This window comes from Chinchilla lanigera, unplaced genomic scaffold, assembly GCF_000276665.1.
Source record: "Chinchilla lanigera isolate Chin_1 unplaced genomic scaffold, ChiLan1.0 scaffold00044, whole genome shotgun sequence".
NCBI lineage: Eukaryota > Metazoa > Chordata > Mammalia > Rodentia > Chinchillidae > Chinchilla > Chinchilla lanigera.
The window spans coordinates 3,518,795-3,533,961 of NW_004955445.1; the positions used below are offsets into that span (position 1 = coordinate 3,518,795).

The window sequence follows — 15,167 nt, forward strand, 5'->3', positions numbered from 1 at the left end:
TAAGCAAAGGGAAGTTAAATAATCTGCTCTAGGCCACCAGAACTAACAGATGGTAGAGCTTGGTAGAGACTTGAGTCCCTACTTAACAGATTTCATTCTCCAGTTCTTCCAGATCATTCTCTGAGGAGAGGAGGAAGAGAATGACTATTATCCAGAAAAAACAGACTAAATTTCCACAAATTCAAAACATCGAATTAGTTCATCTCTCATACATTATCTATTTGTTTTCATTTGGCCCCTGTCTCCCCTAAAACACCAAAAACCTGTAGATTTAAAAGAATCTGAGAATCTTCTGTATGATGTATCAAAACTGTGTCAAGAACATGCCAACAGTAGGAGGCACGTGTGCTCTGTCGGTCTATCACTTATGTTAACCGTTTGGAATGGGTAACTGCTTATAACAGCTATTGCGGTAGCCATTTTGAGATGGCGCTCCATTTGGGTAGCGTACTGGGTTCTCTCTTCACCAGTTACCTACCATTTTCTCATTTTGAAGAAATAAAAAGGAGTTACTCTGAGGCCACACTTTTGTGGAGAAGTTCTGCCTTCAGAGAACAAGGTTAAACCACAGTGACTCTTCAGCTACACAGACCAAAACCTTCAAGAGCAGGGTGAAGAGTCGTTTTTCTCTTTCCATACACGGCTTGTAACCCAGTGAGGGCTCGCAGTGGTTCCAAACACAGCTCCATCGTTCCACAGTTTCATGGACCGCCGAACCATTTTGCCTCTATGGTCTCCCGGCTTCTGGAAAACAGTTTTGCTCAAGGTCCTCTCCCCTCACGTACTCTAAGTAGCTCTGCCTGGTTCTAGTTTTGTTACTTAAACTCAGGATTCAGTTTTGTTTGGAGATTTCTGAGACTTCATTCTCTTTCTAAAACTGCTGCTCCGAAACCTACTACTGTGAAAATAGAGACAAACAAGATGAAATAAAGAAAGCAAGTGAGGAGGAGAAGAAGAGCCTAGCACTGGAGGGTTTGGTAGATCTCTTTTCCAGAAGCACCAGGCCCTCAGCATGAGACCCATCTGAGCTCTGTCCAAGGAGGCCCGGCCTTTTTCCCATCCCATGGACTTTGTACTTCTCTCTCTTTCAGGGTGGGAGATAAACTGCAGAAGGCAGCACCATTTTTCACCTTTTCCATCCTCATTTGCAGAATCTGGGTTTAGGTCAGCCTTCCATACTTGTTTGAATGAATGAGAAAAAAGAGACTTATGAATTCATGAATGAAAATTCACAGGCGAGGGGGAAGAAAATTAACAAAGGATGGCAAACTAGGGCAGAGGGATGGCTCTATTTATTTATTTATTTATTTTTTTCCGGTACCAGGAATCGAACTCATGACCTTGTGCTTGCCAGGCAGGTGCTGTACCTCTGAGCTAAATCCCCAGCCCCGGATGGCTCCATTTAATGTGACAAAAGTAAAATGATTCCTGCAGAAGGGGGGGACTTTCCCCACACTGGTGCACTCATGATTTTCAAATTCAGTGTCCAGATCATTTCAACATACTATTTATTATATTCAAATTAAATGGACCAACCTACTTCTGGGTATAGTACGTCTAAAAAAAATCTCTAGACTCAGAGTTGAAGGGATAGAGTTCACACTCACTTATGATAATTTTCCAGCTATGGGATTTTGGGCAAATCACCTAAGCCTGTCTGTGTAATGAGGTTTGTAATGCTTTTGCTTCCTATTGTGGAATTGGAGAGCTACGTCTCCTTTTTGAGAAGAGAAATGTGAAATAGATCTCTATTTCTATCTCCTCCAGTCTCCATCTCCATATCTCTTTAACTCAGCCTTGATGAAAGGAATGGTAGGAAGCGAGGGGTTTTGCAAAGAGAAGAAGCAGTCCTAAAATCCATAAAATGCTTCTTTATTCAAATGCTGTGATATGCAGTATCTTTCTCTATCAACGGTAGAGAGAAGGATACAGACTATTTAAAACTTGTCAATGAAATATGAGGCAAAGGTTGCAGGTAAAATGAAATTTGATTATGTTCAGTTTTTTTTCTCATACGTTAGATCATCTCCCCATGTTTTCTCATATTCAATATACAAAAGATAAATGTTTTCAGAGCCATAAAACTCTGAGACTACACAGACTTGCTTAATCTTAATTTAGAACTCCAATCTTTATGCCCAAGATTCATGTTAACTCCAGAATTACAGAACGTGTTTCAGAGAGTATGTGTCATAAAACTCTTTTAGGAAAAATATTTAGAAAATGTATCTTATTACTTGTATTTATAGTAAATATTCTCCCAAGTTTTTCCTTCCTATCACCCTTTTCTCCTACAGCAATGGAGAAAACGGCTTACTTTGTATTATAAAATGGTTCTAATATGTTGCAGGTAATCCAGTCATTGTCAGCACATCTCTCTTTGGGTTACCTTGTGAGTTTGTTGAGAAAAATCAAATCAAGTGGTGCTCCTTCCCAAACTCTTTTAAAATTATAAAAAGAAAAATACATGTAAGATGTTTGGTAGTGCTATTGCTAGGCTAAGCTCGGGAGCAGATTGGGACAAAAGAGAGAAGCACTAACTTTATCAACTGTGACCTTGGGTTGAAACCAAAGCACTTTTCCTACATCAGCTCACTGACTATAACTATTCTTAGCAATCAGGACCTTCAGAAGCCTTCATACTAAAAGATTATGACTTACGTTCCTATTTCATATGAAGTCCACAATGGTCAGTAAGTAACAAACGTACATGCATATCCAAAATAATGTCTGTTTTATTCCATAATTATTGTTTAGACTTTTTAGCATTGCAAAATATATGTTTCTTACAAAAAAAAAATCAATGCCCCTGTTTTAGTTGGTGTCCCTGGTTTTGCTGGAGACTTCCCAGCATTGCATTTATATATTCTTCCAGATGGAATGAATTAAAGAGTAGAATCCATCTCCAACTCATTTCTGTCTAATCACCTGAATTAAAAATTATTTTTCAAAACATTTTGCGTCTTCTAAGATGGATTTTTCCCTAGTCCTAAATTCAGCTGAGTGAACTGTTAGATAAAAGAAACAAATAGAATGACCTAGGGAGTTAAAACATGCCTTAGGCAACGAGCACATGTCTTTCTAAGTCCCATCTGCGGAGCCTGGGTTTCCAAGGTGCAGTGCAGTGATGGCAGGTGAGTGTGCTCTTTTATTTTTTTACCTTTTCCTCCCGGAGGATCCATGTCCTTCCTAATGAAGGCATGACACAAGTCTAAGACCAACTGCACAAACGTACCTAGATCTTACTCGCCGTTCTGATGGCTGGGTCCCCAGTGCGCAGACCTAATTTGGACAGCTTGATCCCGTATGGATTTTTCCTTTCCTTTCCCTTCACCTGCCCTCAAGCGGGTCCCTGTACACAGCCTGTGTGTGCAGACCCCACCTGGCATTTTATACTGATGGTGGAGGCTGGAGGAGCATTCCCAGGAAGACCATTGTTCCTGCAGGTAATAAAGAACCTCGCAAGAGCGCTGTTTCTGGAGCACAGGTGCGGCTTGTTCATTCAGGCCTCATCTTGGATTTATTCAGCACCTGCACTTGCAAAGCAATCGACATGTCTCTCCAACCTGAGCTTGATGTATCGAGTGATGTGCTGCTTCCTTGTCTGTAAGATGAGGATGTTAGATTTCACCCCCTGGAGGTCTCCTGTACTTCCGACACTGGTGAGAGTTACATTCTGGGTAAGTTCCTCAGTTTCCTCTCTGGGTGTGGGAGAGATGTGTTCACCTCTGGTGGACTAGAACAGCCAGAGCTGTCTCTTACAGTGTGAATTACAGGGTGCTGCTTCCAAGCCCATGTGCTTTTAATGATGTCCCAGGGTGTCTGGCACAGAAGCCAACTTCTGACTCATCCTCAGGGAGTCCCCGATCATCTCTCGGACTTCAGCTTTCCCCCCCAGCTCAGTGAATCTCTCCCCTCTTTAGTTAGCTGACTGATTTCTGGGCAAGATTCTTGTTTTTACTGTTGGGTGTGTGCAGTGTTCTACCAATGCTCCTGGCCATGTCTGTGTGCTACTTAGCTCTCACTTCCCGTGTCGTTGCCACAGAGAGGCTTCTCTGATATATAGTCATTACCTGAGCTGAAATTATGTTTATTTATTGTTTGCCCATTTTCCTTATCAGAATATGTGGGGATGAATAAAGACATCAACTTTTTGGTTGCTATGCTGTTTGTAATTAGAAAAGAGTAGAATAGGTACCAGTAGACATGTGTGAAATGAATGAATAGTAAGAATATAGCTGTAGGTACATATCACTTAATCTGTGCTCTGTTCCACATATGTGCTCTGTTTCTCATATATTAACTGAATTCTTATAGTAGTGTTGTGGGGCAGAGGCAGTCATTATCTCCCATTAATAGTCCAGGACATTGTGAAACAGAGGAGATGAATAGCTGGCTTGCTGGATGTTTTAATGATATGACCAAATGCACTCTTCTGCAGCTTTATACTTTTTGGGTGGAGATTAAGCAACCATCTGTAAACGCCATTAGAGGTTGGGTCTGGAAGCTTGATGCTTTCACTGTGTTGTGATTGCCTCCACTAACGTAAGAAATTTCACAGTTCCTTTGTCAGGTAACTAGTCAAACCAATGTAGGAAGTCAGAATTTTCTAAAAAATTCTTTACATCTCTTTAATCTCAATCAGAGTAGGACTTTTATAAGGCCCGAGTATCATATCATTAGGTAAGCACCTGAAACAGGCACTATGAGAGTTTTTCATTTCATTTTTGTAACACACTCGTAAACCTTGTACAATTAATAAGTACCTTGATATGTGAAGATTAATAAAGTAAGTATTGCACAAGATGATTTTCTTTCTTGAGTGTTAGAATGAGTGAATCACAGCAACATGAACCCCACTGGCTTTATTGAAATATTAAAATATATAAATAATTTATATGGAGACAGACTCACAGAAGATATGAAATCTTCAGAGCTTACATGCATAAATTATGTACACTATTTGATTTAAGAAGTTTAATGTGGTAGAAAATATCCATCTCAGTTTTCCACATGCAGCAGGCCCTTAATACAGTGTGAAAGAGGGAGGTTAAACTGAGTCTGAGCAAGAAAATTTGGGGTTCCAGACTGGCAGTCAGCAAAGTGCAAAAATCATTATTGTTCTCAAATCAGTCAGACATTTGATTCAGAAAAACATGGATTTTTACAACAGACTACAACACAAGTGTTATTGCCATGGTAAAAAAAAAAAAAAAAAAATTCAGGCTAAACTAGGTCCTAACACCTTCCCATTGCTCAGTTCCCCACATTCCTTTCTGACAGTTGTAACGCTTGTAGTTCCTTGCTTGATGCTGGCTTTGCTTGTAGATTTGCAGCTTGAAAAAGACAAGGCGACTGTCCGGTTTAGTGTTGTACCCAGCAGGCTTGTCTGTGTTGAACCCAATCTCTCTATCTCAGAATTGTGAAATGATAGGAAAACACTCAAGGGTAAAGGGCAACTGGGATGGGGGAAAAGAGAAGGGAAAGAAGGAGAAATTTTGTATGTAGGTATATACAGGATAGTTAGCATAGTTGTTCTACTGTCTTCTGTTTCTTTGCCAAAAGAAACTGTCAGTGAGTCCTTGATTGGTCAGTATTGCATGTCTCTATTTGTTTTCATGAGAAACCACTCTGAAGATATCAATATGTAATACAACAAGCATTGTTAATTCCTACCACTTTGTTTGTAACTCTGTATTGTCTGTACTGTTCTTTTGCTATTTTGTAAAATGGTGTCTGTCTGTTAATGTTTTCCTCCTTTTATTTTTAAAATTAAAAAAAGAATTTTTAGAAATTAAGAATATAATTAAAATAAAAATTCAACGCATATTGTTTAACTGATCAAGACTCTGATGCAAAGAAATTAATGAACTGGAAATAGGCCCAAAGAAATTTTCCAGATTTCAATCTACAGTGAAAAAATGTAGGAAACAGAGGACAAAGAAGTTAAGATGTAAAATAGAGTGAGAAAAATCTAACAAACACTGTATGGAGCTATAGGAATACTGGTTAGAATACAGGCAGCCATATAACTGCTAATAATTTCCAGAACTGACAAAAACATCAACCCAGAGATCCAAGAAGCTAATGAGTCCTGATAAATAAAAATAAAACGTTAAGAAAACATCACAATGAGAGTGAAGAACGAAGACAAAGGGGAAAAATCATGAAGTTAATCACAGATTAAAAAGCATTATTTGGAGAGAATTAGCAAGTAGACTGACATCTGCGTTTTCAAATTCAGCAATGGAAGACAATACACAGCGGCAAAGGTTACAGTGTCTTTGAACACTGTAACTCATATAGTTGCTGAAACTATCACTTGGGGATGGGGTGCAGCTCAGAGGTTGAGCTCTTGCCTACCCGTATGAGGCGCAGGGTTCAACCCCTAGCATCTCACCTCCCCTGAAAACCATCCCATTTAAAAGTATAAAACAAATTTACTTTGAAGTAAATAAAACCTAAAAATACTTTTCAATAATCACTAACATGCTGTAACCAAAAATTCAAATTCAAAACAATGCACAGTAGCTAAAAAGGAATGGGATTTCCCGATGGGAGGTCTGAGCTACAAAATAGCATGGTCGTGCAAAAGTGGGTTGTGTATACTGGTAAAAACTAAACAGAGGATAAGGGAATCGTAAAACTTGTTTATATAATTTTTAAAACAAGAGATAATTAAAATACAAAATATGAGTAAACTGTGTAGTAAGTGGGGAAGTCAGTACAGTAGGCTGCTATGGTCTGCATTTTGCTTGCCAAAGTCTCTGTCACCTAGGATTGGTACAGTCCAAATGTATTAGTGGGAAATTCCAGAAATAAACAAGTCACGTGCTCTTAAAAAAAAATGAATTCTTATCTGTAAGTCAGCTACAGTAAAAGTAACCACCCCATAGGTTAATAATGAAGAACACACGTCCCTGCACTTGACATTCATAGTACAGTCCAGTCCCCTAGTGTAAAACACAAAGTTTTAGCTGTTAATTTCACTAGAGTGTAAGTTATGTGAGAGAAGGGACTTGGTAAGTTTTGCTTGCTTATGATTCCCTGGTGCCTATCACAGTGTCCTGAGCATAATTGGCACCTAATTAATAATTCTTGGGTAATTTAGTTGCGGAATTAACATTTCATACCCTTAATTAGATTTGGATGCTTGGTTACAGCGTGGTATACAGAACGCACATACGCTTGTGCACAGATGCATGCATACACATCTTTATTTTCATGATTCTCAGTATAAATTTTGGATTAATTACTTCAGCCAACTATTGTGAGGACAACCAAATAGCACAAGGCATTCCCAGCACTGGACATCTGGGAAGGTGGACCATTTGCTTTCAGCTTTCAGCTGCCTTTGAACTCTGCCTCTGGCTCGTTCCCCAGATGTTTCTCTATGGTCTGGATCAAAGCCATAGCCTGCTTTCATTTTGCAAAGGGGCAGCGCAACATATCATCCCAAGGATTGCAGCGGGGAAGTAAATAGCCCCTTACCTTAAATGCCAATTTATTGTTCCCACTCTGTCATACTTGATTAAAATACAGAGTTTGCCTCCCAGGCTGAAATTAGCTTTTCATTTTGACTGACTGCCATCCAGGTCTGAAAAACAGCAGCTCGTTTGTTTCAATATTTACCACATCCATTCGGAAGAGGTTTACATTATTGCCAATTAGGATTTAATTGTTGCCCATAACTCAAACATTGGCTGGCTTTTTACAGAGGAAAAGCTATCATTCGCTTTTTCACCATCCTGACCTTGGACCCTTGCACTGTGAGTGGAGGAGTCTCTTTTCCTTGAGATAAGGCAGGTTGAGAAGGCAGCATTGCTCCCAACTCTTAGTTTCACAATGTGACCAGAGGTAAGCATTAATTGCCCAGTTTAATGAAATGTGGTTAAGCCTGTGTGTTGGGCATCTGCTGCCTTTACCTCTCTACTTTGTATCCTAATGTTGTGCTAGCAGAAATCTGATATGATTTTGGAGACATTCTCTGGTGTTTAAAATACCGCAGATCCTCCTGGCTGGACATCCAGCTTTTACCACTGCCTCCCACAGTGTGCTCTTAACACTGTAGTTCTCCACACACTCCAGGGCTCTCCATGTGAGCCTTTTAAAGTATATCAGACCACATTTCTCCTCAGGTTCCAAGCCTCCACTGCCTGCCTGTGCCACTCATGGTAGATGGCAGCACCTGTGTCATGGTTTGCAAAGCTCTGCACATCTTGGCTCCACACTTGCAAATCCCACTTGACATCCTACGCCTATTTCCTCCCCTATTCCACTCCAGTCACTCTGGCCTGGCTGCTACATCTCAGTCATACCAAATACTCTTTCATCTCAGGGACTTTGGACCTCTTTCTCTGCTTGGAACTATCTTATTCCAGGAATTCCAGTGGGTTGCTCCTTCACTGCTCCTTCACATCTCATGTCAGAGAGATCTTCCAGGTAAATTGAGTGAAATTTGGCCTAACACTGTCTCCGTACATATTTGAATTTTGGCCTAAAGTTTTCTCCATATGTAATGAACTGCAGCCTAACTTAATGTGTAAACAGATAAGAACCTACTTTTGTAGCAGGTAGCCAATCACATGTGACTGCCTGGTCAAACCATGCTCAAATGTGACACACATGCACTATAACCAATCATCCTGTCCCAGTTTCTCGTTCCACTTTCCTTAGGTTGTTTCTTTTTCTCTGCCTATAAATGTAGCTGCCCATGGAGTGAGGCATTCTGAACCACTTTTGCTTGAGACTGCTGTTTGATTCTGGAATCTCAGAGAAAGCCAATGAAGATCTGAAAACTAAATTTGTTGTAATTTTCTCTTTTCACAGCCTGGAACCACCTGTATAGGAAAGCCACTTCCAGATGCCTGTAACTTTCTGTGCTCTTTCCTATGCCTCACTTACCATCATTGTACGTATTATACATTTATACATGCCTCCTCAAAGATCTAAATTCCAGAAAAACAGGGATGCATTAGACTTAGTTTTGTAGCTCAGTGTTGTCAAGATACTTTTCCTCTTACTTTCTAACAAGCTCATCTCTCCCTATATCTTTCCACTCAGTCCACATAGGTGTACTCTGTCTTCCCAAATGCCCTTACCTACCTTTCTTTTCTGTGATGCTTCAGGTGGCAGAACAACTAATCCTTTATAACTATTATCTCACTTAATTGTATCTCCCTTGGTGCTTATAACAGAAATCATTCACTCTAGGGCATAAAGATACTTCCATGTTAAAAAGTTTCTGTTATATCTAAATGCCTAACTCATTGGTGGAATTTTGGGCAAAGTGTCACAGTTTTATGTGTATAGCATATTCTTAGGAATCAAGTGGTTTCACAGAGAAATGTAATTCTCAGCTCTTCCTAAAAGCTGGACACTCTTGTGTATCAGTCAGCTTTCAGACTGCTAGTACACAGTATTTGACATCCACAGCTTTAAGGAGGAAAAGTTGAATGTAGTTTACAGTTTTAGGGGATTCAGATTATGTCAGTTGGCTCTAACAGAGAACATCACTGTGGACCAAAGATGTTCAGTGTATGGCAACCAGGAAGCAAAGTGGAGGAACAGTGCCATAAAGAAAGGGAACCAGGGACCATTTATAGTACCTGTTGTCAAGCCTCCACGACCCAACCAGATATACCCAGAAATGTACTTTACTAAACCTGTAGGTGACTCCCAAACCAGCCACACTGGCACAATTAAGCTTGACCATTAAAATCTGGTACATGTCTGCTGGCATCACCGCTTGAAGCTGAAACTTTATCTACTTATTGAGCAAAGCACGGGTTCCTACTGTAGTTCCCAGCAGAACCACTTTACACATCTGTATGTTCGTGTGACCATTTGAGTTTTCAGTGTTGACTGAGTGTGTGTCCACCTCGGCTTGTGGGTAAGCAGGAAACTCCTATCTCAGGGAATATGTACACATCCAGTGCCAGCATAAGTGGATACTCCTCCCTACCCTGTGCATGGCTGTCTGGTCTCAACAGGAGCTTAGCAAGTATACAGGTTTCCTGTTCTCATAATTTGGAAACTACTTCTTTTGAGACATCTTAAAAAATAATGTGCTTCGTCCAATCCCAGACATATTACATAGAAATCCTCAGTATCTGAGGTCTTATTTCAATAATTCCTTAAGGTTCTCAGGTAATTCTAAATATGAAGCCAGGTTTGAGAGTCACTATGACAATATTGTTTATTGATAACTAGCGCAGGAGAGGGTGTCTTTCAGTTAGGGTAGCCTAGGGATAGACTAAAGATCACTGTGGTCACAAGAGAGGAAACATTTTCAGTCTTTACGTCTTCCCAGATCCTGTAAGGAAGAGCGGCTGTAGGTGATGGAAGTTTCCCCTGGGACAACTGTCCTTGTTACAAAAATAAGAAGATATGTAACACAAGAGATAAAGCAGCAAATTGAATAGCAGTCACTTCCTGATTAGAAGTCTTTGTCTAATGTGGACGGAAGCACTTGTTTTGGCATTGACTTCGAAAGTCTTTTCAGAGCAAATTTTTAATCTAGGGAATCAAATGTGAGAGGTGTACTGGTTATCACCCACCAAACTTTACCAGTAATTGAATGTTGTGATTTTCTATTTTTTCTCTGGATTAAAATGTATAGCACCCTCTAAAATGACCCCTGCCTGTTAGATGTGTTACAACATTTGTGGGTACTGACAAGTCCCTGTTGTCCCATGACTAAGAGAGCGAACTTGCTAATCTTCAGGGACACAGAAGGTGGTGCGAACATCAGAAAGTGGTGCCCACCTGAAGTTTTATGCCTGTGTAAAAGCAGACATTTCATTGCAGGCGATTTCCAGATTTCCAGATTTCCAGTATGGATGAGAAAACTTTTGTCTGTCTGTATGTTAACGGATCTTTGCAGTGGACCACAATTCACAGGAAAATCACTTACAGGCCCAGCCCGGAGAGCAATCAATGGGACAAGGAGAAGAAGAGTTACCTCCGTTTAATTAGCTCCAGGTTTGTGACAAACGGAGAGGGTGACTGTGAGGAGGCACAGCTGCTTCATTTCAGACTGTATCATGCTGGAGCATCATTCTTCGCTCCAAAACTTTGTCAAGATCATTTTACCAAGAGCACTTACTAGAAAACCTTTTTGGAGGGGGAAAAAAAAAAAAAACAAGTAATGTATTCTGTACGGCTGTAAAGCAGCCACTTAGAAACACAGCACTTTAATTATACTCTTTGAAAGAAAGAGAGCATTGGATCTTAACTACTATTCCAAATCCCTCACCTAAGGGGTAGAATTATAAAACTGCTCTGCATCAGCTTTGCTATTACTACATATTTAGACAAGGGCAAAATTAAAAACAGGGTTATTTATCAAACGTGGCTCATTATTTTCATTAGGGCATGCAATATGTGGTTTGTTGGAGCAAATTGGAGTGTAGTAGGCATGTTTATTGCATTCGCCCTGAGGGGTTTTCCTGATGGTTCTGGCAACAGATGAGTGGGCCTAGATTAGTTCTTTCTACTGGATTCTTCCAATAAAGCCAGTAAGTTATAGAAAAAAGGTTTGAAATTGAGCCTCTTATTCTTGAGTCTTTTTTTTTTTCTGCCCAAGCCATGGCTACTAAAAAGCTTGCTGGGGCTGGGGATTTAGCTCAGCGGCAAAGCGCCTGCCTGGCAAGCGCAAGGTCGTGAGGTCGGTTCCCAGTACCGGAAAAAAAAACAAAATAAATAAATAAATAAATAAATAAAAAGCTTGCTGACCACTGGGGAAAGCATTTAAGTAATTTTCTGAATTTATTTCTGTGTATATGTATCACAATGATATGCTAAAATTGTATTTGACCTTTACCTAGGTGTAAAAAAATATTACTCATCATTAGAGTAGAGCGGTGAGCTGTCACTGACCCTCAAGAAGGTCTTAGTCTAATGGAGGAGATTAATACAATAAGCATTTTGTTTATCTTATTTCTATGGTACATTTTCTAGGTTCTCCTCCCTGTGTCAACATGTCCTGCCTCTAAGTATGTGATCTGCTACTTTGCAATAGGTGTGAGAGATTTATTCTACTTGGTCCAATGGATCATTTTCCCATGGCATTTGGACTTGGGACAAAAAGAAGAAATTGTCTGAAAGTAATAAATATTCTGTAACAGATCCAACAACTTGTAATGAATATATTTAACTACTAACAAAGCAAAAGGGAAGAAAGTCCTCCCACTTGGTGAGCCATTGGTGTGTGCTAGTGGGTCAAGTTTCTGAGAAAATTAAAAACAAAAATTCTGACTTGAATCATTCATGAATTTTAATGAGATGTAAATACTCCTGCTGTGACCAGTTTCAAGTTTCCAACCTTTCAGTTGTTTCACAAAATTACTGGATTTGGGGTGATCCACTTTCTAGAGCCTATATGAACAAGCACCATCAGTCCACTAGGGCAGAAAGGTCACATTCAAATTGAAGAAAAGAATGAAGACAGAGGTTACAAGTGTAAATAGATAAATATGTTCTGATTTCAATAGATGCTATAGGACAATTAATTAGTAAATTAGTATGATAGCAGTTAAAGAGAGCCAGTAGTTGCATATCCAGGTACTCTCTGATGCATCTCGTGTACACAGCATCTGTCCTGCAGTTAGCAGGAGAAGGGCTGTCTTAGGAGCTGCTATTTGAACTGAGTTATGACGATAGAGAAAGGAACTGGTGTGAAAAGTATGTGCCAGGCATGGGGGCAGCAAATGTAGAGGACACTAGATAGGGAAGAGTTCAATGTGTTGGCAAAAGAGGGAGGTCCGTGTTTGGGTGGATGGTAAATGAACTGAATGGAAATTCTCCTGGGTACTATCCCAATCGGGGGCGGTGGGGGGGGGTGTAGATGAAGCAGCCACCCATAGAAAGACCTGTATAAGTAATGGTTGGAAAATGCTCGTGACATTTGTGTCCCTCACACTGGCTGTTCCTTAGGCCCAGTTGCTTTCCATTCTTGGGTCTGTAAATATCCAGTATCTTTTATAATGAATTCCTACTGCAGTTAGAATTTGGTGATTTGGTACCAAAATAATTATAATGCATGCATTTTGATACACACACATTTCTAATTTTTTTCATACAATTTTTTAAAAAGTTCATAGCAAACTTGCTAGTAGATGATGCATTTTTAATCTAAACCCAGGAAACATTTTTGTAGTGCCTAGAAGGGATCTTTCACATATCTGTATTTGCCACCGTGCTTAACACGGTTCATCTCACACCAAGGACTCAGAAAACAGTTGATAAGAGAATGAATAAGGGACCCAGTTATGCTGAGTGCAGTAGTTATCAAGTTTGAGTGTGTATCAGAAATAGCCTTGTTAAAAATGAAGGTGGAGGATCCTTGTACCCTGGGATTTGGACCTTCGGTGAGTAGCTCAGGGATCTTGTTGCAGAGAACTGAGTGCAATGCTTCAATAAGCTTGGGCTTAGCAGAAGATTTGACTGGAAAAGCATAGAGAGAAGATAGGAATTACCCAGGATGCTTTTCACAGGGCAGAATGGTCTGGCAGAAATAAAGTGTGGAGCTTCTGTTTTGCAACTCAGACTGTGGATTTGGAGAAGTGGCTTTCTCTCTGGTGGTCAACTATCCTCCAATGCATAAAGACAGTTTGATGACCTCAAATAAACTGCTCCCTCCAACTCTGATGTTCAGTGACTGCCCTGGTGACCTTAGGAAGCACATCTATCTGATCCACACTGGGTTTCTGCACTGGCACTGCAGTGATGTCACTCATATCCCTGGTTTTCCTTAGATGGTATGGGTAGAATGTTGAGGAGAGAAGGACTTCTCAAACATGGTCTTTTGTCCTAGAACTTGGCCAGGTTCTTGCTCCCATTAGCCTAGTTTCTCCATGTGTAGAATGAGGGTGTTGGGCTAGATCCTTATTTCTCAAAGGGAAGAAGGTGATATTCAGGTAATTTTACAGAAGAAACCTGGCTTGTACACAAGGACATTTGTACTCTTCAAATGCATTTTTAATTGTCTTATACAATCTAAGGCAAAAGTCCACTCTGGCTGTTACAACTATAATGTCTTTACTATTTATTTTACTTTTTATTTTGCCCCTTTTTCAATGAAATGAGCTTTAGATTCATTTTGGGTTTTATACAGCTGTATCTTCAAATATCTAAAAACTCCACTGAATAACCGCTATTTTCCCCATAGTTTAAAGGAAAAACTTATGCGTCAGACATCTACATGAATCTCAAAAACAAAACAAAAAAAAAAGGGAAAATCATGCTCAAATAAACTCTGCAGAATATCTTTGGCTAAGGACAGGACTCAAGAAGATGAACGTAGGAAATGTAGAAAACTGCAGTTGCTTCTTCTTCTCTTGTTCTGAAGTTAATCAAAAAGCAAGAATGAAAAGGTCATCACATGTCCAGCTTCTGTTGCTCAGGTGAAAAACTGAGACTACTAAGGAGAAAATTGAACATCTGCACTGCAGATGTGATTTTTGATAAGTGAGTTCTTAGTGTGAATCCTGGATGAGCAAATAAGATCTGAGCAGAAAAACACTCCTCCCTTCCACATACAAAATCTTTATTCTTTTTAAAACTCAAAATTGAAACTGAAGTAATAATTATTCAAGCCAGGTTTACTTTTCCCAAGTACCTTAACCCATAGCTAAGGTTTCTAGATTGAAAGAATAAAAATACAACATCACCAATTGAAGTTGAATTTTACATAAATAGCAAGCTTTAAAAATAAGTATGCACATTTGTCACTGAGATATTTGCCCCATAAATGTGATGTGTTCATACTAAAAAAAATTGCTCATTGTTCATCTGAAGTTCAAATTTAACTGAACCTCTTACATCTTAAGTTTTGATTACAACTGCAGTCTATGCTGCAAAGACAAAATTAGTTATAAGTCACAGATAAAGTAGATGTCTCTCTAAACTTATGTTGAAGAGGCCAAGGAAGAAACTAAATGTATTTCTTCTCATTGCAAAGAAGGCTGTATAGACTATGTTAGTTCCTAAAATTAATACATATATGTAGAAACATTTATATTATATCACAGCAAAATTAGAAAAAATGACTGGCAAAGTAAAAGTAAACATATTTAATTTCAAGTAATGGTCATCTATTTTGTGACATTTTCCCTTTTTTTGGAAAATATTTTTTTCATAAAATTATGCATCTTCTACACTAAGAT

General features: G+C 39.4%; 1 long non-coding RNA gene across 1 annotated transcript; it reads left to right on the forward strand.

Moving 5' to 3' along the window:
• Positions 1-421: 421 nt before the first annotated feature.
• LOC102012909 lies at positions 422-12,169 on the forward strand. The gene is made up of 5 exons (XR_262300.1): positions 422-1,164; positions 3,447-3,680; positions 8,830-8,911; positions 10,810-10,983; positions 11,962-12,169. It is a non-coding gene; the product is annotated as an uncharacterized LOC102012909 (long non-coding RNA).
• The last annotated feature ends 2,998 nt before the right edge of the window (positions 12,170-15,167 follow it).